This window comes from Lissotriton vulgaris, chromosome 3_1 (assembly GCF_964263255.1).
Source record: "Lissotriton vulgaris chromosome 3_1, aLisVul1.2, whole genome shotgun sequence".
Classification (NCBI taxonomy): Eukaryota; Metazoa; Chordata; class Amphibia; order Caudata; family Salamandridae; genus Lissotriton; species Lissotriton vulgaris.
This window is the reverse complement of record NC_141689.1, coordinates 81,475,867-81,498,438: the sequence shown is the minus strand read 5'-3', so window position 1 is coordinate 81,498,438 and position 22,572 is coordinate 81,475,867.

Genomic DNA, 22,572 nt, shown 5'->3' with positions numbered 1-22,572 from the left:
GCTCACTGTTATTTGCACTCACTCTGCACTCACTGTCACTCTACAGTCACTGTTATTCTGCACTCAGTGTCATTCTGCAGTCACTTTGCACTCACTGTCACTCTCGCACTCACTCTGCACTCACTGTCACTCTGCACTTATTGTGTCTGTACTCAAGTTGCACTTACTGTCAATATGCACTCACTGTCTCTGTGCTCACTTTGCAGTCTCTGTTACTCTGCACTTACTGTTATTCTGCACTCACTCTGCACTCACTGTCACTCAGTCTGCATTCACTGTCACTCTGCACTCACTCTGCTCTCACTGTTACTTGTACTCACCCTGCACTTGCTGTCATTCTACACTCATTGTTATTCTGCACTCACTGTCATTCTGCACTCACTTTGAACTCACTGTCATTGTGCACTCAGTTTGAAGTCACTGTCACTTTTGCACTCACTCTACACTCACTGTTGCTCTTACACTCACTCTGTACACAGTCACTCTGCACACACTTACTCTGCACTTACTGTAACTCTGCACTCTGTCTGCACTTACTGTCACTCTGCACTCACTCTGCACTCACTGTCATTGTGCACTGACTCTGCACTCACTGTCACTCTGCACTCACTTTGCATTCACTGTCACTCTGCACTTACACTGCGCTCACTGTTACTTGCACTTACTCTGCACTCGCTGTCACTGTACACTCACTGTTATTCTGCACTCACTGTCATTCTGCACTCACTTTGCACTTACTGTGAATGTGCACTTACTTTGAACTCACTATACTCTTGCACAATTTGCAGTCACTCTCAGTCTGTAGTTAATGTGCATTTAGGCTGCACTCACTGTCATTCTGCTCTTACTCTGCACTTACTGTCACTCTGTACTGACTCTGCATTCACTGTCACTCTGCATTCACTCTGCACTCACTGTTACTTGTACTCACTCTGCACTTACTGTTACTCTATAGTTACTTTGCACTCACTGTCACTCTCGCACTCACTCTGCACTCACTGTCAGTCTGCACTCACTGTCTCTGTACTGACTTTGCAGTTACTGTCACTCTGCACTCACTCTGCACTCACTGTCACTCTGCACTCATTTTGCACTCACTGTCACTCTGCACTTACTCTGCACTCACTGTCATTCTGCACTCACTGTCTCTGTACTCAATTTTCACTTACTGTCAATCTGCACTCACTGTCGTTGTACTCACTTTGCAGTCACTGTTACTCTGCATTCACTGTTATTCTGCATGAATCTGCACTCACTGTCACTCATTCTGCATTCACTGTCACTCTGCACTCACTCTGCAGTCACTGTTACTGTACACGCACTCTGCAGTCTCTGTTACTCTCGCACTCACTGTCACTCTGCACTCACTTTGCACTCACTGTACATTCACTGTAGTCTGTACTTTGTGGACTGACTCTCACTCTGCACTTTATCTGGACTTAAGGAGACAAAGTAATCATGTACTTTAGTGGAAGGTGGAAGAGATTTTTGAGAAAGACTGTAAATATAGCAGAAGGCCTTAGGAAAAAAACAGCAATAGTGAGAAAAGGGGTAGGAAATGCCGGCTACTGTATGAAAGCGTACTTTAAAATGCAGGCTAGCCATAATTAATTGCACCGTGTATGGAGGACAGCTCCGGGAACTGCAAGGGGTGTGTTGTTTTGTGTGTTGTTTTCTGTGTAGTGGTGACTGTGTGGTGGTGACTCCGTGGGGGGAGCCTGGGGGGGGTGAGTGTGTGGTGGTGAGTGTGTTGTGGTGAGTGGTGACGAGTGTGTGGTGTTGAGAGAGTGAGGTGTGTGGTTTGTGTGTGTGGTATGTGTGTGTGGTGTATGTGTGTGTGGTGTGTGTATGGTGTGTGTGGTAGTCTGTACTTTGTGGACTGACTCTCACTCTGCACTTTATCTGGACTTAAGGAGACAAAGTAATCATGTACTTTAGTGGAAGGTGGAAGAGATTTTTGAGAAAGACTGTAAATATAGCAGAAGGCCTTAGGAAAAAAACAGCAATAGTGAGAAAAGGGGTAGGAAATGCCGGCTACTGTATGAAAGCGTACTTTAAAATGCAGGCTAGCCATAATTAATTGCTCCATGTATGGAGGACAGCTCCGGGGACTGCAAGTGGTGTGTTGTTTTGTGTGTTGTTTTCTGTGTAGTGGTGACTGTGTGGTGGTGACTCCGTGGGGGTGAGCCTGGGGGGGGTGAGTGTGTGGTGGTGAGTGTGTTGTGGTGAGTGGTGACGAGGGTGTGGTGTTGAGAGAGTGAGGTGTGTGGTTTGTGTGTGTGTTATGTGTGTGTGGTGTATGTGTGTGTGGTGTGTGTATGGTGTGTGTGTGTGTGGTATGTGTGTGTGGTGTATGTGGTGTTTTCTGCACACTCACACACTGCCCCTACACATTCACACACTGCTCACCCGCACACTCCCAATGTCACCCTGCATAGTCACACACTATTTATCCTGCACACTCATTCTGCACACTAACACAATGTGCACCCTGCACCCTTACACACTTTCTCTGCAGTCACTCTGCACTCACTGTCACTTTACACTCACTCTGCACTCAGTCACTCTGAATCTGCACTCTGAATCTGCACCCTGCACTCTGAACTCTGCACTCACAATCTGCACTCTGAATCTGCACTCTGCACTCACAAATGCACTCTTCACTCACACTCTGCACTCTGAATCTTCACTGTGCACTCACAAATGCACTCTTCACTCACACTCTGCACTCTGAATCTGCACTCTGCAATCACAAATGCACTCTTCACTCACACTCTGCACTCTGAATCTTGACTCTGCACTCACACTCTGCACTCTCAATATGCACTCTGCACTCTCAACCTGCACTCTGCACTGTCAATCTGCACTCTGCACTCTCAATCTGCACTCTGCACTCACAATCTGCACTCTGCACTCACAACCTGCACTCTGCACTCACAATCTGCACTGTGCACTCACAATCTGCACTCTGAATCTGCACTCTGATTCTGCACTCTGAATCTGCACTCTGAATCTGCACTCTGAATCTGCACTCTGAAACTGCACTCTGATTCTGCACCCTGAATCTGAATCTGCACTCTGAATCTGCACTCTGCACTCTGAATCTGCACTCTGATTCTGCACTCTGAATCTGCACTCTGCACTCTACAACACACAGCACTCTACAACACACAGCACTCTACAGCACACAGCACTCTACAGCACACAGCACACAGCACTCTTCAGCACACAGCACTCTACAGCACACAGCACTCTTCAGCACACACCACTCTACAGCACACACCACTCTACAGCACACAGCACTCTTCATCACGCACCACTCGACAGCACACAGCACTCTACAGCACACAGCGCTTCTCAGGACACAGCACTCTACAGCACACAGCACACAGCACTCTTCAGCACACAGCACTCTTCAGCACACAGCACTCTTCAGCACACAGCACTTCTCAGGACACATCACTCTACAGCACACAGCACAAAGCGGGGCAGTCGGGCTTGGCGCAACATGTACCCTACGTTTCCTTTACAAGTTCCAGACATGGCTGCACGAATATCAATCCGAAAGTGGGAAGTTGTGGGGAGCTGTTCTTGCATCCCTTGAGGGATTGATGGGAGAGAACAATGGCAAGCAGTACGGGAGTGAGGGTAAGTGAGGGTGCCGCTGCCTGTTCGAGGGGGCAGAAAGGGGCTGCATTACTTACTCCGTCCTCTGCGTGTATGTAGCCATCCGTATAATGAGGGTGTCAGAGTGCTACATGGTGTGTTCGTCAAAGAAGTTTCTTACCCAACACCCCTCGGTGTATAGTTATTCAGCTCCTAAAAACTTTGGCCGCTTTATAATGCCATATAAATGTTTTCACTAACTCGCTCAGATGTCAGATCTGTAGCACCCCAGTGAGAAGAATCAAATAGTGATGTAAACTGTCAGCAAAGGTTACCCCGTACACCACAATCTAATGCACTTAACGGGAGGCTGGGAGGTAGGCGGGGGAAGGGAAGCAGAGAGCTTTCCTAGAATGTAAACACTTCTTTCTGCACAAGAATGAGCACGCCGCCATGTTTGAACCGACTTGCCACCCAGGTGCCGCATTCGGACTAAATGAACTGTCAAGGGTTTCATCTCTGCCCATCGCACGGCCTTCCTTGTTTTAACTGCTGCCACCGCTCCCCCACGCATAGTTTGTGCAGCTAGTTTCCACTCCACTTGTCTCTGTGTCTAGCCAATGTGGTTTTAGCCTCCTACTGTTGGCAGTCTAAAGGTATTTCTCACTTTGTCAAGTATTTAGTCGTGTACTAAATACTTAACGTGTTGGCAGCAGCACAGAAGTCTACTGGGCATCAGTGAGCAGATGCTGTGCGGCCAGACAAAGGCATTTTAATTGCACACCGATATTTTGTCTGCCTTAATTTACAGACCTATATACACACCCTAGAATGCTACCTGAAAAAAGTAAAAATATTTTGACCGAAAAACTAATACCCATTACTTTAATCCGTCACAGTGGAAAGCATGGAGTAAATGCATGAAAATCTGCTAAATACTGGATGGGAGAGAATGCCCGGCCGCCGTCAGCCTCGACTCCGACATGATTTGTCACAACCCATCAATACAAAATAAATTATTGCCATCCTCACTTCTCAATGAGCCTGTCTCCACTGATTGGGAGCGCAGCATGAATAGCACAGACGCTCGTATTAGGCGGTCAGGATTAGCTGCGCTACGATATTTATTTGCTTAGTCTAACATTATTAGTTCATCCACAGCTGCAGTGTTTTTTTCATGAAGAAAATAAATGCCGGCGATATAAAGATGCAGCATCCCCTTTTTCCGATAAAACACGCCCAGGTGAAATAAAACAAGAGGAAACAAGGGGAGCTTTGAAAGTAAAGCAGAACAAACAAAAAGAAACCTACACAAAGTGGCTGCAGCAACAGTTGTTATTCCTTTGGTGCACTTTCTGAATTATTTTACGTAATGCACACTTCGACTGATCCAAGTCGCTTTGTAAAGATAGTACAAAAAAAAACCACAAGCAGCACTGAAAGTGATCGCTTTCGCGATCGCTATAGTAAGAACCAGCAGCACTTACACATTAAAGGATGCAGACGAACGCGCGCCCGACAAACGCACTGCAGAATGGTGAACGCGCCCAGACCATCTGGATTCCATTACAGCGGCTCCCTGACAGCTCCTAATTGAAATTAATGGACTGCCGTGCGCATAACCGCACAGAAAATGCAGGAACTGCCTGAGGAGAATTATATATGGCCTATTGCGTTAAGGCTACTAGAAGAACGCCACCTCGAGGACCAATTACCATGCAGATGGCAAAATAAACTACCGACAATCTCGCGCACTGAAGAATTTTTGCTACACTATTCTGAGGCCCATAACAATACAGCTCGAAGCTCCGCCCCACTGCTCACGCAGTGGTGACGTAGGCCAAGCCCTAAAAATGCCACAACCGCACAATCACAAAATTCCACTGGGATTGCCTGTAGGCCAAACAAGCGGTGCCTGATGGGCTGGTCTTGTAAATCAGTGCGTGGGACGGGTATTGGCTGTTTTTTAAGCCTGTTTGATGGTCCGCTGGGCCATTTTTTACTGTCGGATTCCCTGAAACATAGTCAGCAGCAAGCAAAAGTGAATGCAGCCTCCTCTACTGTTTGCAAATGCGGACCACTTTTTTAGCTATTTGATTCACTAATGGGGGTCAGTTTTATTTTGGGCCCAGGCATACTTTCTTCTCCAGTCTGACCCTGAATCTTTCAATACACAAAATTAATTAAATGTATGCGTGACACTCATAACGCATTTAACCATTCCTGGATCTGTAACCCATAGAAATGTACATATTGGAATATTGAAATCCATACCTATAACAGATAAGAGAACAATTTACAACACAATAACATGTCTTATTAATCCCTAGTACCATCTAATAGCAAAAAATGTATCGCAACACCATTTTAGAATGCACAAAAAACTGCTAACAGTTTGAGTATGGTTCAGGTAACATCTGAAACCATTCCCTCTGTACATCTGGCTTTACATTAACATCATGTGTACAGCTTATACAGATGTTATCAGGCAGCCACCTAGATCATTTCTAACAGCTCAATCTTAAAATAAACAATTCAGTCTGCAGGTAATGACGTCACATTTCAAAATGTACTCAGATTGATGGGTTATGTGTTTTGCGTCTGTATTAACAGCAAAGAAGTCTGATAGACCTAGCGTTACAAATTATTTTAAAATATCCATAGTGTGGGCTTTGGCTCCTCCCAGGGGAGTAGGACTCTCTCGCCTCATCCTATTGGCTGTTTGGAGCATTATTTTGCTTCTTATGGAATGAACTTCTAATATAAGGCATGAGGGACAATTCTATTTTAAAAGCAGGTTGACTCATTACAAATTAAACACTCTTTCTCGCAAATGCATTGCATACAGAAAATAAACATTTGTATTTTTATTTTAATTCCAAGAGGTTTTATTAATGATTTGGTCAGGATTTTAAATGCAAGTTACATCAATTGGTTTTGCCAGTGCATGTTTTAATGTGCCAAGTGAGGGATGTGAACGGTTTGCTGCTGAAATGGCGTTCCATATTTTCGACCCACTTCCTGAGAATGATTGCGCACTGTGCACTGGTTCTGTACCACAAGGTGACTTTCAACCAGCACTATGTTTTCACCCAAAATAACCACATATGCTGGGGGCAAGGGGATTTCCTTTATTCCGATTATAAACTGAGCCACTTGAAATATGCAAAAGAGAGAGCACGGAGAGGCAACACAGGTATTAAAAGGCACAAACGCTAAGCAAAGAAATCTATCCGGACTCTTTAATGACGTTTCATCAGATGCTTTAATGGATGCTTGAACCACAAAAAGCGTAACGCAGTGTAGATGCAGCAAACACGTTTCACCCTGAATAGGGCTTCCTCAGGGCAATAATACACTGTACTACATCCTGGAATGTACCCAGGAATGTACCCGGATTGTTAAAAGTCTGTGATAACTCAAATTGATGAAGTTAATTTCCAGATCTAAAACCAAATTCATTTCTTGATCGTCAAATTCAAAAGAACAGTAGAGTTGTGATAGGTGAAACATCTATAGTTTCGTCATCTTAGTGCGAAGTGCTCAATAAACACTTTGCGAAAGACGAGGTGTCTCTCAACCTGCTGCCGAAATAAAAAGCTAAAGACCCTTGCTGCTATTTCTCTTTTCTCTCTAGCACTTGAAACATTCGATTGTGCGGCTGCAGCAATTTTCGCATTGTTATAGATTTGCTGCATTTGCCAAATAATCCATCATCTGCCGCAAAATCAGTAGATTTTAACAAAAAAATATGTTGTTTCTACCTCAGTTCAAAAGTTACAAAAACTTCAGCAACAGTGGAAGGCCCTATGCAAAGCTGGACTGGTCATCTTTCTGTTGCTTATTGCTATATTTGGGTATTAAACGGGTACTAATGAGGTGCAACCAATGCCCATACGGTGTTCCCAAGTAAAAAAAAAACAAACGAAGAAATAATGAAGTAATACTATTGCAAAATGTGCTGCATTATGCTGCATAATGTATCTTTTCTTCCCGCATAATTTACTCACCCTGCCACATAATTTGGCTCTCTCTTGGCACATAAATCCAGTGGCTTTAACTGTAAATACCGGGATACAATTCCCAGAATGCTTAGTGCTTTTGACTGTAGATACAGTGGTATAAAGTAATGCTTATAAAATGGGTTAAATTGACTGATATGGATAGTTACTCATTTGGCTCTTAAATAACATTCTCAAGGGCATTTTTCAAATACGGTTTCTACTCCTGTGATTCCGGCCAAATCACTTAATCTCCCCGTGCCTACAATTCAGCGCCTTGAGAGCCTCACGGGTGATTTGTCGAGCTTTACAAATCCTGGATTTATTCCGTGGTCTAAAACTAAAACTACAGATATACGAGTTTATTGCGGTTTCTGGCAGGCAGATTCCCGGTTTCCAACGTGACTCATTAAATGTCACCCGGACGGAATCTCCAATTTTATCTTACCTCGTTTTTCCAGCATTCTTCCATAATATGAGAAAAAGAAACAGGATACAGCGAGCAGCGAATACAAGATACATTCCTCAAAAGCAAAACCAAGCGCGGAGGGGGGGGGGGTGGGGGGGTGGGGGGAGTCTCCTTTCCATGAAATGACACAGCCGGAGCCACATGTAAGGAGAGGCCGACGGCTAATGACACGTCCGCCCGCCAGGCCGGGGTGCCCGGTTAACCCTGTCAGGGCGCTGTGGTTCAGGGGGAGCTACTGTTGCCCCCCAGGGGGGGAAGGGGCGGCCGGGTTCAAGCAGCTAATCTTACAGCGCTTTTGATTCCTCGGGCCGCCCGCCCGCCTGCCTGTCGGCCTGGGAAAGTGATCACAATGCAGTCAACTCGGAGTCCAAGGGCCCCATTTTTTTTTATTTTTTTTATTTATTTAATGCGATTTTATACAGCGCGAACTTTACCCGAAGGTGTCAGAGCGCTTTACATAGGAGCCAGTTGCACAACAAGAGGACTAAGGATTACATGCGTTACATAAAAGATACAAACAAAAAAATTGCAAATGTACAAGATTTAAAGTTACACAAGGAAGAGATACAAACAGAAAGAAAAATTGCAAATGTACAAATAGTAAAGTCACTCAAGGAAGAGATACGAATGGATATACTCTAAGAGTCACATAGGAATGGTGCCCCACAGCACAGCCCCCTAGAATTGTCTATATCCTGCAACTATTGCAGGAGTATAATGACCCCCACCATGACGTCAAGGTTGAGGTGCAGGGCATTTACCTCCACTTTGTGTTTAGGTCTGGCCTAGGGGCAGCCCAATGTTTTCTGAAAAAAAATCGTAATAAAACATAGTGAACTCCCACAGACAGTGAACTCCACACACACACACACGCACTTCACACGCACACACACACACGCACTTCACACTCCTGCTTCACCCCAGGAAGAGAGGCATTCAGTCTGCCATCTTCACCCATTGGTCTCTTCAAGTGCCATTCACAGTTTGTTCCCGCCCCCAACACATTCCAGTTTGCAACACTGGATCAGCCCATTGCAGTCATTGGCTCTCTTCACTGTGAGTGACAGCGTTTCACTCTTGTCAATCCATATTGTCTGCTTGAATTCCATGCTTTTTTAAAAACTTATTTTTGGATGGATCGAAAACAAACATTATCTCTTCACAAATGAGGGAGATTGGAAAGGGTGACCTGCCACTTCTCCATGGCTTACCACCCACAAACTAACGGAAAGATGGTGGAACGATTTAACAAGACCCCTAAGAGCACCGGGGGCGCTCCCACGGCAGAACATGAGTACGAAGTAGCCTCTTCTCTGGTCCTGACTCTTGTTCACCTCCAGAGAAATGCCACAGAATGGGGTGGAGTTCACTCCTTTGAAGGTTGGTTTGGGCACCCAGTGTGCGGTCTTCTCATCTGAGGGAGGAGTGCAGAGAAAGGTTGGATTCACCTCAAAAGGAGGTGGTAAACTAAGTGAGTGGCCTCTGGAAACTGATGGCACAATAAATCCCATCAGGCAAGCCAAGAGAGGATGAAGTAATATAGCTTCTGAAGCCCATTTGTGAAAGACCTTTTGAGAAAAATGGGGTGGCCCATACAATGTAGTACAAAATATTTCTGAGGTCAACTATTGATGGGCATAGGCAAGGCCGGCTGGTGGCCAAGGCCGGACTGGCCGTAGCGGGCACTGGGCATTTCCCCAATGGGCCACCAGGGTGGTGGCCAGTTTTAGGCCCCTGGGGGCCATTTTTGTTACCGGGGGCCGGCAATGTTGAAGAACCGGGGTTTAACCCAGCGGCGTCAGGGGCACGCCTAAGATCTTCGAGTTCACCTGTCTTGGTATATAGAGACACGGAATACTTCTGGATGGCATCAGAGACCAAGTTTATTAGCTGCAGCTAGTAACAGTGATCCTAGAAATACATCACGGTGTAAATTCTCAGGAGACTGCTCATTTTACTAAGGCGAGACGTCTCCTTTTATACCGAATATTCACATTATAAATGTACACCCACTGCACAACTAAGAAGGCCAGGCCATTTTGTTCGCCAGGCTAGCTTCACAGGCCTACGTGAGGGCAACACAAAATGGTGGCACAGAGCAAAATGGAGTCAGACTCGAGAATTACAAAACCTCAGACCCTCCTTTTGCCATTACGTGGGCAATAACCTAAGACTCATGTTAATCTGAATCTAGGTCTATATCGATATTCATTAGGTCATCAAGGTGTTGCTGTAGCATCATCTTATTATTCTCTAATTCTCTCGGGACTGGTCTCCGAACACACATAGTAGCACAAAGACTACAAATGGCGGGACCACTTGTCACACACACAAAGACAACAAGAGAAAAGGATGGTTAAAACCATACCAAGGAATGTCAGAGTCTTCCATCCCCATTTGGACAGCAGTCCCCAAAACTATCCCGTCAATGACCAGTCTCCTTCATCTACATGGATAGACTCAGAGATTTTATACAACCTAGAGATGGCTTGGTACACTGTAGGGGCATTATCTGGTATGTAAACACAGCAACTGGATCCAATCAATTTCCATACTCCTCCTCGATCTGCAAGTATGATGTCTAATACATATGGTTCTGCAAAGTCATAAGGCGGTCCGCTTGAAGCTCAGCTGTAACATTATTAAGAGCACCTGCTGTCTCATTAATAGTAGCTTCAACAACGCGGACAAGCTGTCGAATATGCCTACTATTGATCATAGGACCCCAAAAGGGCAGGAAGCCCTTGAATAAATCTCCTACTTCGTGTGCTGCAGTATCTTCCTGATTGAAGACACCTCTACCATATCTCGTTCTATGATAGTCTGAAGCAGTAGTGTATGTAGGGGGAAGCAGAAACGCCACATAACACATTCCTGAAAAATCAGGTGGCAACCATGTGTAGGCTCTGTCATGACAAACAAAATATGTGCCTTTAGCTGGCAAAAACGGTGGAGTAGTCCGAGATGAATAGACATAGGTTTGAGCACACACACTCTTACCTAGCTGAGCTTTCGGATTCCGACCATTACCTTGCAAACAAAAATGGCGTAGGTGGGGTACAATCCAAATGGGGGGAGACCTTTTTCGTCTCTCCTTCTCTGTCAAGCTGGTACTATATCCAGTCACGTTCCAACCAATGTAAGCCTGCACCTCATCTTTAGGGATAGCATTATATGCATCAATATCTCGGATCGTAGCTACTATTCCCCTTATCAAGGCACTATCGCTCGAGTTATCTTTAAGGGAACGTAAGGGGCGTACCTCATTTGCATAGATAAACATGGTCTGAAAAGCCCACACAGACCCATTAAAAGAAAAAGGCAAAACCAAATATGGCATACCTTTATCTGTCGTATGAGGCATAAGACCACAAACCCAACAATTAGTGGTATTTACTTCTAACTGATACTGATGCAACAACTGTATGAACAAGTTGTTGACAAATTCTGATCTCCTTGTCTGTTCACGTTCAGGCAACGTATAAAACTGGTGCAAAGAAACAGTAGTGAAAGAAAGCATAGGTTGGGAGGTGGGTGCAGATGTCTGTTGTGTAGCATAGACAGTCCAACCCACACAAGCTAACGTGATACTTAAAAACGTCAAAAAGCACAATATTATAGTAAGTAATAGTAATATAGCTTTATTTCGATACGGTACATATCATAAAAGCAGTACAAAACATCAAATAAAAACATTGCAGAAATACATATTATAAAATACCGTAGGGAATCGTAGTAAAAACAGTGAGACACAAATTACACATTTAAGAATCCTTCAAGATATATACGCTAGAGTAAAATGCAGATCACAAAAAAGGACATTACGGGATCAACAGCTTCCTTGAAGTTCTTATGCGCCATGCCCAGCCTAGAAATTTTGCCATGCAGCTTGCAAAGAATGGGCGGGCATCAGAGCGCAATATACGTAGGGCTTCTAGATGTGATCTTGTTCCTAGACTCCTACACAAGGGCTTTAGCCATTTCAATCTAGGAGCTGCATAGACACTGCACTCAAACAAAAGGTGGGCGACAGACTCAACCCTTGAATCACAAAACGGACAAAACGGGACCGTTTGGAAAGGAGGATTCCATGAGGAAGTTAACAATCCTAGGGGGAGAACACCCACCCTGAATTTGAAGTATAGTGATCTATCTCCGGAGTTGTGAATTAAGTCCAGATAGGGTTCCCTGATGGGGAGCTTCTTAACTAGTAAGAACTAGGCAACAGATTTGCAATGGTTGGAATTACGCATTCTGTTGTTTTTTACCCATAACCAGTAAACGTTCTTTAGGAACTGCTTGGGCGGTGCTGTTTTGTTAACCCAGGCATCTCCTAAACCCAGCTCATAGAGCAGACGTTTAACCTCCCTGAACCAGGGTACCTTATTGCAACCTGGAATGGACAACAGGTCTTTTAGGGCGTCAGCGTAGCTACACAATTCTGGGACATTCCATATCCGGGTCCAAAGTAGCAGGGGGCGTAGTTTTGCTTGTTCACAAATTGGGCGAGTACCTGCATCCAGCAGGAGGGGGATTGTGGGAGTGCTGTGGGGTAGCCTCATCAGATCTTTATGAAAGTTGTTTTCAAGATGGGCCAGGGTATCGACTCTCTGCGTGCCCCACAGTTCTGCACCATATAGAGCTGCGCTTACAACCCTTGCTCTATAGATATCTAGCACTGCCCCAATTGGTTTCAAGGAAGAGGCTCGTTGTTCCTTGAGCAAGGCCCCTGTGACCCTTTTATGAGTCAGAAACACCTTTTGGTGGTGTGCCTTCCAACTCATTGAGTCACACAGACGTATTCCCAGGTAATCAAATTCTTTGACTCTTTCCAGAGGGATAGAGTCTAAAACAGGGGGGGCGACGGATTTCTTGGGGGGGTTAAGGACAAGGAATTTGGTCTTGCTTATATTTATAGCCAAACCCTTGGTGTCACAAAAGGATTTGAAGCTAGAAAGCAATTTCTGAATGCCCGCTGGGGATTTCGAGATCAGGAGGGTGTCGTCCGCAAACAGGAGCGTTGGGACTTTTCTCCCCGCCAGGGTAGGTGCATCCGCAGGGTGCTGCAGCAGATGCTCCACCACTCCGTTAACATAGAGAGAAAACAGAGTGGGGGCAAGCACACACCCCTGACGTACGCCCCTGTCTACAGGGATGCGAGATGTTTTCTCTCCCTGAACACCCCACCTGATCTGGGCGAAATTGTCTTCATGAAATTTTGTAAGCAAGAACAACAGGTAGGTGGGTAACCCTAATCCATCAAGGACATTCCATAATAGTGCCCGCGGGACCAAGTCAAAGGCCGTTCTCAAGTCTATAAAGACTAGATATAACGTGCCCCCTCCCTGCACCTCCACCTTCCAATATAACATTAGAAGGCGGAATGTTTGCTCGATGGTGCCTGTCCCTGTTCTGAAGCCTGCTTGGAAATCGGACAGGATCTTTTCCTCATCGGCCCACTGCAAAATCCTACCCAGTACCACTTTCCCCGCAACCTTCTGAGTTGAATCCAACAAACTTATAGGGCGATAGTTGGCTGGGTCGTCCCTGCTGCCTTTCTTGAAGATAGGCACAACTTCTGCGCCCCTCCAAGAGTCAGGAAAAGATCCTCCTAGCAGAGCCTCATTTAGAAGTGAAGCGATTAATCTGCTCCACACTGCTGGGTAGGATTTCAGTAAATCACCTGGGATCCCATCAGGACCTGGAGCCTTATTGGAGACAATACCCCCAATTGCCCTTTCGACTTCCTGGCTGGTGAAAGGGCCATCGATGGCAAGGGGATTAACTATTGGGCTGGACAAAGATCCCGGACATGGAAGAGAGAAACCCAGTGCAGCAGAATATAGCTTGGAGAAGTGGGCAAACCAAGCGTCACCCGAGATATTACAGGTTATTTGCTGGTCAATGGGCTTATTCCTTGCTCTTAGGAGATCCCAAAACCCTTTGGAATTCTTCATGCTACTTGCCTCAGTTAGGTCACACCAGAAGTGATAATCATAGGCCTCCTTTGCCTCAGCCACTATTTTTTTGTAGAATTTCCTTGCGGAACTAATAGCGGCTGGGTCCCTACTCTTTACCGCAGAAATGAGCTCCCCCTTAGCAGCACGACATTTAGGGGAATACCATTTGTCTCTAGCCTTGGAGTCACTTTTGGAAACCACCCTGGGCTTAGTTTGTGGAATGATGAACAGTTTGCTCAGTGCTACTATGGTCTCTGTAAATAGTAATAAAACTTTTGTACTGGATGGACTTAAAGCATCAAGCCGAGGCTCCACCACAGACAAGATGGTCCCGGCTTGCGCCAACCTTGCCTCGTCTGCTTTGACTTTTGCCCACTTCAAACGCCTGCCACAATTGGACGGAACAATTTCATGGGATGACTTCCAGATATGGACTTGCTTATCATACTTCTTCGTTTGCCAAAGAGAAGAGAGGGTTAGGCAAAGGGGGTTATGATCACTATCGCAAGATGCTACAACCTCCATGTCTAGGAGAAAAGGCCAGAGATTATAATTCAAGATGATAAAGTCAATTCTGGAGGTGTAGCCGTCCTGTTATAAGTATGAGCACCCATGAGGTCCGATTTTGATCGACCATTCACTGATCTCAAGTTGTGTTCCATACAAAGTGCATTGATGTCTATCGCACTTTGTGTCCATTTAGGAATCGGGTCAAGGGTCAGGATCGGGATTCCTCTTCTTGTGTCTTCGTCAAAAGAATCCAAAATATCTTCTTTTGCCAAGGGTTCAAAACAGCAGTTAAAGTCGCCTGCAAGGAGAATATAGGAGTCGATCTTGCAAGCAGCTAGGTCGTTGCTAAGACCTGTCTGAGGTAGGCTTGATGTCCCACTCCTGGCGCCCCTCAGATACAGGTTAAAAACCTCTAACATCCTTCCCCCCTGGCAATGTATTGAGATCCTCTGCAGGTCAGGAGAATGTGTGGACCTTTGGCTCACTTTTAGACCCAGAGCAATGCTGACCCATATTAGAAGGCCTCCAGACGGGCGACCCTTTGATCCACTTTGTTGGAGAGCTGGGACAAAATAGGTAGTAAAACCTACTCTATATTTTGGTTCCTGAGACCAGGTTTCTTGCAGGATACAAATATCAAATGGCTCTAAGAACACATTCCATTCTGGGTTATCAAAGTTCCGATTTAGCCCTGCCACGTTCCAGCTTACAATCTTTAACGGGGGTACAACTATGGTAGATTGGCTGAGAGAGTGAGCAGATGCAGATAGAATAGGCACAGCCACTAAAGGTAGCCTTTCTAAGGGCTCATTTTGCGAAATTTTTTGGGAGATTTTAGGGGCCAAGATTTCCTCAGGCTGGGTTCCTACAGATAGTGTGGCCTGGATGGGGACCTTGGATAGAATGTGGGAAGGTGCCAACTGGTCATCCCTACCTTGTGGGTTAAAAACACCCAGATCAGTCAGATCAGCTAGATCTGCGCCGCTCGCAACTATCGACCCCCCCCTCAGGAATTGGGCTATATAATGTTCTTACTAAGCCAGAGGGATGGACAGTGACTAAGGGTTCAGTACCCGCACAAAGGGAATCGGAAGGCCTATGAGCTGGCAATGGTAGTACAATTCCCGCTGTGTGGAAACCAGAGTCCCTGGAGAGTCAATCTACTTCCTCCAGGCCTCCGAATCTATTTGAGATTGGGAAGCCATTCCAGTGTGAAAGAGAATCCACACGATGGTTAGGGCGGTTTCTCCTTGGTTGGTGATGAACTAATGACCAGTTGTCCGTCTGATTATATATGGAGCGTGGGGGGATAGAAAAAGGACAATGGCCTCGGAATGACAGAAGACCCTTCACTGCAGGGCCACGAACATATATGCTGGGCCGTGTGTGGATCATCAAAAGTTACAACTATACAATCCCCCGGATTCGTTTTCCTAGTTGGGCCCACCCAAGAAGTTCTACGCACCATCAGGACTTTACTTCTGCGGCCATTGGGAATAGGTCTATTGACATTAAGCCAATGCATTATTTTATTTTTCAAAGACCAGTGATTCTCATATTGGCCGCTACTAATCTGAGGAACTCCCGTCAGCACAACTACAAAGTCGTTGGCTTCCGGGGGAAGGTCAATATAACCCCCTCTAAAGTTATTCTTTACCTGGTGATCCTGGGTGGGCGGTATAGTCGCCTCGCCAAGCTGGGGTTTTGAAGTTGTTCCAGATTTAGTGTTAGCAGATAAGTGGGTGGAAGCCCGTTTGGGGGCCTTAGGGATTGTGGCAGTTGAAATTTGGTCCACAGCCACAGTCCTCGGTTTGGGGACCGGGCGTGCAGTGCTAGGTATGGTAGGGAGAATTTGGTGTGCTTGTGATGTGAAAGCTGAAGGAGTAGCATCAGCTACAGGGAGACCCTGGTTCTCAAGACTTCTCAAACCGAGAGTGGCCAGAGCAATAATGCTCTTTTCCATCTCGAGTAGGTTGTTTTCGATTCGTGAGAGTCTGAGATCTAAAGGGGAAAGAAGCTTTTTAAGGGATTCCCATACCAGATCTATAAATTCCCTATCGTTGTCGCCCAAACCATCTACCTGTAAACCCTCAGATTCTAAGGTGACGTTGAGTGGCTCGATGGTTGACCCCGCCCCCCCTCCCTCCTTTGGGGGCTGCTTCCCAAGAAGCCGGACTCCTTTGGTAATAGGTGTTGAGCCTTTCGTCAGTGCCAGGTGTTGTGACACCGCGACTTTCGCCTTCTTCCGTGAATAAGCGGAACGAGAGCGAGGCTTCCGTTTTGGTTGGGTAGCACTAGGGGCATTAAATACCACTGGAAGGGGAAGGGTAGGAGTGTCATTCTGAGTGCAAGAGGTGGCAGGTATACTCGCTTCCACTAGATTGGGTTGTAAGACATGGTGTGGAGAAGGGACAAGTGAGAGCGGGGTCGGGTGAACCTCAGCCTGTGAAATTATACAATGGGGGATAGGAGGGCGCTCTGGAGTAACCGCCGCGGCTATGGGGCCCAAGGAGGATTTTTTGGAAGTAGCAATAACCTCAGACAGTCTTCTAGCAGCTGCCAACTCGAGAGATACCCGAGTTTGGAGTTTAGATATTTCCTGATCTATGGCGAAATTTTATAAAAACATTTGCTATGTATCAATGTACAAAATCTTGTCTTAAGATCTATTCTCTCAACATCTCTTTCAGTTACAACAGACTCCATCCTTTAACGTGCTGCTCACGGCAATTTTTCTTCTTCACTCAAGTGTGCGTCCAGACGTCCTGGACGTCCCTAGAACCTCAGACCTTTCGTCAATACGCGGGCCACCCCTTAAGTCTTATGCTGTGACCCTGCAGCTGAACCCGGATGGTGGTTCGAAAAAGAAAAAGAAAAATAGTCTCTTGCCTGAAAGAGTGTAATTCACAAAAAAAATCAGATTTTATTTGTCCTTTTCAGACCTTACGTTGTAGCGTTCTTTACCAGGCACAGTTTGATCCTGAAAGAGTGTCTCTGGGTGCGTAGTATCAAGTCTCAAACACGGCGGCACAGCTTCTTGCAAGACTTCATCATCTGCACGTTCTGACTGAGTCCATTCCAGATGTGCATCGCTAAAAGGTACAAATCTCGGAACCCTTTCACTCTCGGAATCGGCAACACCTTCCCGGACCCACTTATTGTACGGTAAGGGCAAAGGTATCTTCTTGCAAGGGATACCACGTACCAAGTTTTTCTTGCCGAACACCTTAATAGCAGTCCGAGTTGATAACAGGACTTGGTATGGACCGGTCCATCTTGGTTCCAAGTTCTTTGACCTCTGGAAATTCCTGGTTAGAATTCAGTTGCCAGGTTGAATCGTTTGGCCTGCGTCTACAGAAACTGAAGGCAAAGTGTCATGGTCCTGTTGGTGAAGAACACGCAATTTAGCAGTCAAATCATGTAAGTAGTCAACCAACATAGGGTACTCGATATTACTGTACTTCTTAGGCCTCGGCACACCCCAGACATTCGCCGGACGTCCAAAAACAATCTTGTATGGGCTAAGTCCCACGCGAGAATGTACTGTCCTTCTCGTGGACAAAAGTGCCAATGGTAAGGCATCGGGCCATGTAAGACCAGAGCTCGCTTGCACCTTGGCCAACTTCAGCTTCAGAGTGCCATTATAGCACTCGACCAGGCCTGCTGACTGGGAGTGATTCGCAGCATGAAATTTCTGTTTAATACCGAGACCCGCACATACTTTCTTCATAATCTGACCCACAAATTCACTTCCATTATCACTCCATACCATCCTCGGCAAGCCATATCTGGGAAAGAATTCTTTGAGCAAAACCTTGGCTGTAGACAAGGCAGTATTATCCTTTAGGGGGTAGGCCTCTATCCATCTGGAAAAGGCACAAACAACCACAAGGACATACTTCAAGTTATTGCATCTTTCCATATGAATGTAGTCTATATGCAGCACCTCGAACGGATACGTTGGAGGAGCAAAATGACCCGCTGGAGTTGGGGTTCCCTTTCCAGGATTATGCATCAAGCAAATCATGCAGTGTTTAACCAAATTCTCAGCGCACCTAGGAATTCCACCATTCTGCCATACCAGAGGAAACAACTTACAAATATTACTTTTGAACTAATGTGAGCCAACCCATGAGCCATAGTAACCACCGGAAGCACATATGCATCTGGCAACAACCATCGCTGGTGCTCTGACAACTCAACCCAACAGCCTGTTGAATCCAACATTCCCGTACTCTCTCTCCACATACTCAATTCTTTCTCAGTAGCTTCTGCCTGAATCATCTTCACACTTTCTGTTGTATCTTCACACATTCCTCCTTCCACAACCCATCTGGCAGGACCTGCAACATACATCCGACTCGTCACATCTTTCGCCGTTTCTCTCGCTACTTCATCTGCAAACGCATTCCCTCAACCCACATCATCCGTAACCTTCTTATGTGCCCTACACTTCACTATCACAATTTGGGTCGGCAAAGTAAGTGATTCAAGAAGTTCACTCACTAATTGTCCATGCTGAATTTTCGTACCATGGGAAGTAAGAAATCCTCTCTCTTTCCACAAGCGACCAAAACTGTGAGTCACGCCAAATGCGTATTGGCTATCAGTATAAACATTCACTTTCTTTCCTTTTGACAACACACACGCTCTAGTCAATGCTATCAACTCCGCTGCTTGCGCTGAATTCTGTGCAATACGTGCTGTTTCAACAATCGTGTGCAAAGTTGTGACAGCATATGCTGTAGTCGTCTCTCCGTTCGGAAGCTTAAAGCACGAACCATCTACCATCAGGGTACCATCAGGATTCGAAAGAGGAGTATCTTTCAGATCAACTCTACCCTTCGTTTCCTCCTCTGTCCGGAGAAAACAGTCATGCTGTTCCTGAGCATCCGTCTCTACAAAAATCGGCAACAATGTAGGTGGATTCAATGTGTTGCACCGCTTGATGTGCACATGGCTAGCCAAAAGCTTCAACTCATAACCTGACAAATGCGCACTGGTAAGATGTTGAGTCTTCGTTCTATTCAATAGGGTATCCACTGCATGTGGGACCATCACAATCAATGTATTATCCAATACCAAACCAGCAGAATGTCGGATAGAAACAGCCGCTGCCGCTGTAGCTCTTAGACAACTAGGCAACGCCCTAGCTACCGGAACTAAAATAGCGGAAAAATACGCACATGGGCGCTGTTTGTCTCCAAATTGTTGCGTCAACACTGACAACGCACAACCTTCTCTCTCGTGTATAAAAAGTGTAAAAGGTTTACTGTAGTCAGGGGAACCCAACACCGGAGCAGAACACAATGCATCACGCAATTCAGAAAAACTCTTCTGACATTCATCAGACCAAGGAAGAGGGTGTGGTGTGTCCTTAAGAGTAAGTGCCAACAAAGGTTTCGCTAGCAAAGAAAAATTCGGAATCCACTGTCTACAATACGAGGTGATACCTAAGAAGGCACGCACCTCTCTCTGTGTGCATGGCACAGTCATTTAGGCAATCGCTTGAATATGCTCTGGGGTCAATCATCTTCCCTCCTTCGACAAGAGATGACCTAAGTAGGTCACTTCTTGGCGGCAATACTGCAACTTCGAAGGTGACACTTTATGATGAAGGTCAGACAGGTGTCGCAACAAAGAAAGAGTAACTTCTTTACAAATCTCTTCATCATCAGCAGCAACAAACAGATCATCAACATACTGGATAAGAGTAGCACCAGAAGGCAATGCTAGAGTATCAAGCTGAGTTTTCAAAGCCTGACTATAAATGGAGGGACTCTCACAATAACCTTGAGGAGCGCGCTTAAACCGGAAACTGCGGCCTTCTAGAGAGAAGCCAAAAATATCCCTACTTTCCTCAGCAATCGGAATACTTCTTCTTCTTCAGATCAATAACAGAAAACCAAGCAGCTGAGGCAGGGATCACAGTCAATAAAGCAGTAATGTCCGGGACAACAGGAAACTGTGGCACAACAATCTTATTGAACTCTCAAGGTCGATCACAAACCGATACACAGGTGGCTGAGAAGAGTCAGTACGCTTAAGGACAGGCAGAACATGACTGTTAAACACATTCCCTCTCGTTTCTTCAACCACAATTTTCTCAACCAAATCATAGATAATCGCTAAAAGAGCTCTTTCGCCATCACTGGAAATTTTGTACTGAGGAATGCGAGGTAACTTAGCATTCGACTTAAGGGTAACAACGTAGGGTGGAATCTGCAAGAGACCAACATCATTGGGACCTGTAGCCCAAAGTGTATCAGGGAGAGAACGCAGTTCCAGTGGAAGGCGATCCTTAGACAGATACATTGGGGAAATCACTTTCTTACTCACCGTAAGATGTACTCCCGAAGGAGAACAATGTAATGTCGCATGCAATCTTTTCAACAAGTCCAAACCCAACAGATTCTCAACACAGCCAGTCGTTAGAATAAGGGGAGCCTCCAATTCACAGGGACCAATAGAAAGGGGCAAAGGACAAGAAACCGGGTTACGAACTGGGGCTCCAGAAAATCCTACTGAAACATTGGTCAAGCCAGACAAAGGTGCGCCAGGGAGTTTAGAGTGCATGATAGAACTCTTTGCTGCACCAGTATCCAAAAGAATAGGTTCTGCCACACCTGATTAAATCACTTCAACATAAGGTCCACTCTGGTCTACTGGAACTGACACTACTCCCTCCCTTTGTCCATGGCTGTCCTAACTATCATTAAAACCAGCACTCTCACATCCAACATAATAATCATCCGTGTAGTACTGAGCGGACTGGACGGTCGGAACATTCTGTTGGTCAAAATAATTCATAGAATTCTGAGGGGAAAAGGAACGTTCATTCTGGGGAAACCTACTACGTCCCCTACCCCTAGGTACTTGTTGGAAAGCACCACGGCCTCTCAGACCAGACATACCATTTGCACGCAGTAGCAAGATCGGGCAACTATTCTTGAAGTGACCTTCTTCTTTACAATAAGCACACTGATTAGGGCCCAGCAGGAGTCGCAAAGCAAAAGACTCAGGCTTCTGCAACAGTTTCTGAAACTGTGGGGGTTGCTGAAACTGGGAAGGTTGCTGAAACTGACGCTGATTAGGGCGAGGCGGATAAGCCTGCTGCAGAAGAACTTTCATTTTTAAATCTCTAGTCTTCTTCTCTACTTTATCCTTCTCATCTTTATCTCTATTCTCATGGTATTGTGCAGTAGTCAACATCTGGGCCGAAGAAGAAACATCCCATGAACTCTCAGAGCCCTTTAACTTATTAGAAAGTTCAGGAAGTAAATTAAAAACAAACTTATCTACAAACAACCTCTGACCACCTTCTGTACTCATGTCCTGACCACTATGATCAATGAATGTTTCCTCAAAACTAGTGAAGAAATCAGACACACTCTCGTCTTTCTTTTGTTTGCATGCTGCTAACTTGTCCCAATTCACCCGCAGAGGGGGCATCATAGTTTTCAATAAATTAATAATCCTACAAGGTAGTTCTGCAACTAAGGGTTCAGGTTTGGCACCTCCTACCTGCCGACTATCTGCAGCAGTAATATTAACCCACCTATCTCCTAACTCTGGCTCGTGATCCTCGTGACCGATCTTCGCCCACAAGGGTTGAGGAACTACATTACCCATCAACATATCTATGTCAGCTAAATTCATAACACACACATCAACTGTCTGAGACAACTCCTTGTATTAACTAGCAGGATTTTTACGGGGCTCAGGCACGGTCTGCTTAAGAGCCAGGACCTCAGCTCTCTTCCAAGGGACATGCACCCACACTCGCTGAAAATGAGCCGGTGCAGCCGCAATACCATGAGCGGCATCAGCCACAACTGCCTCTCTCCATACAGGGGGAACCTCTCTCATAGGATACTGCTTCACTTTTCTCCTAACAGAAAGGTCAGGTGAGGTTCGAACAATGACTGAGGTGGAAGTCTAGACCTAAAAGTGAGTAGTGTCTCTACCGCTTCCTCAACATCGGAACCCGCTATCGTCCCTTTAGCAAATTCAGACTGAACATTAA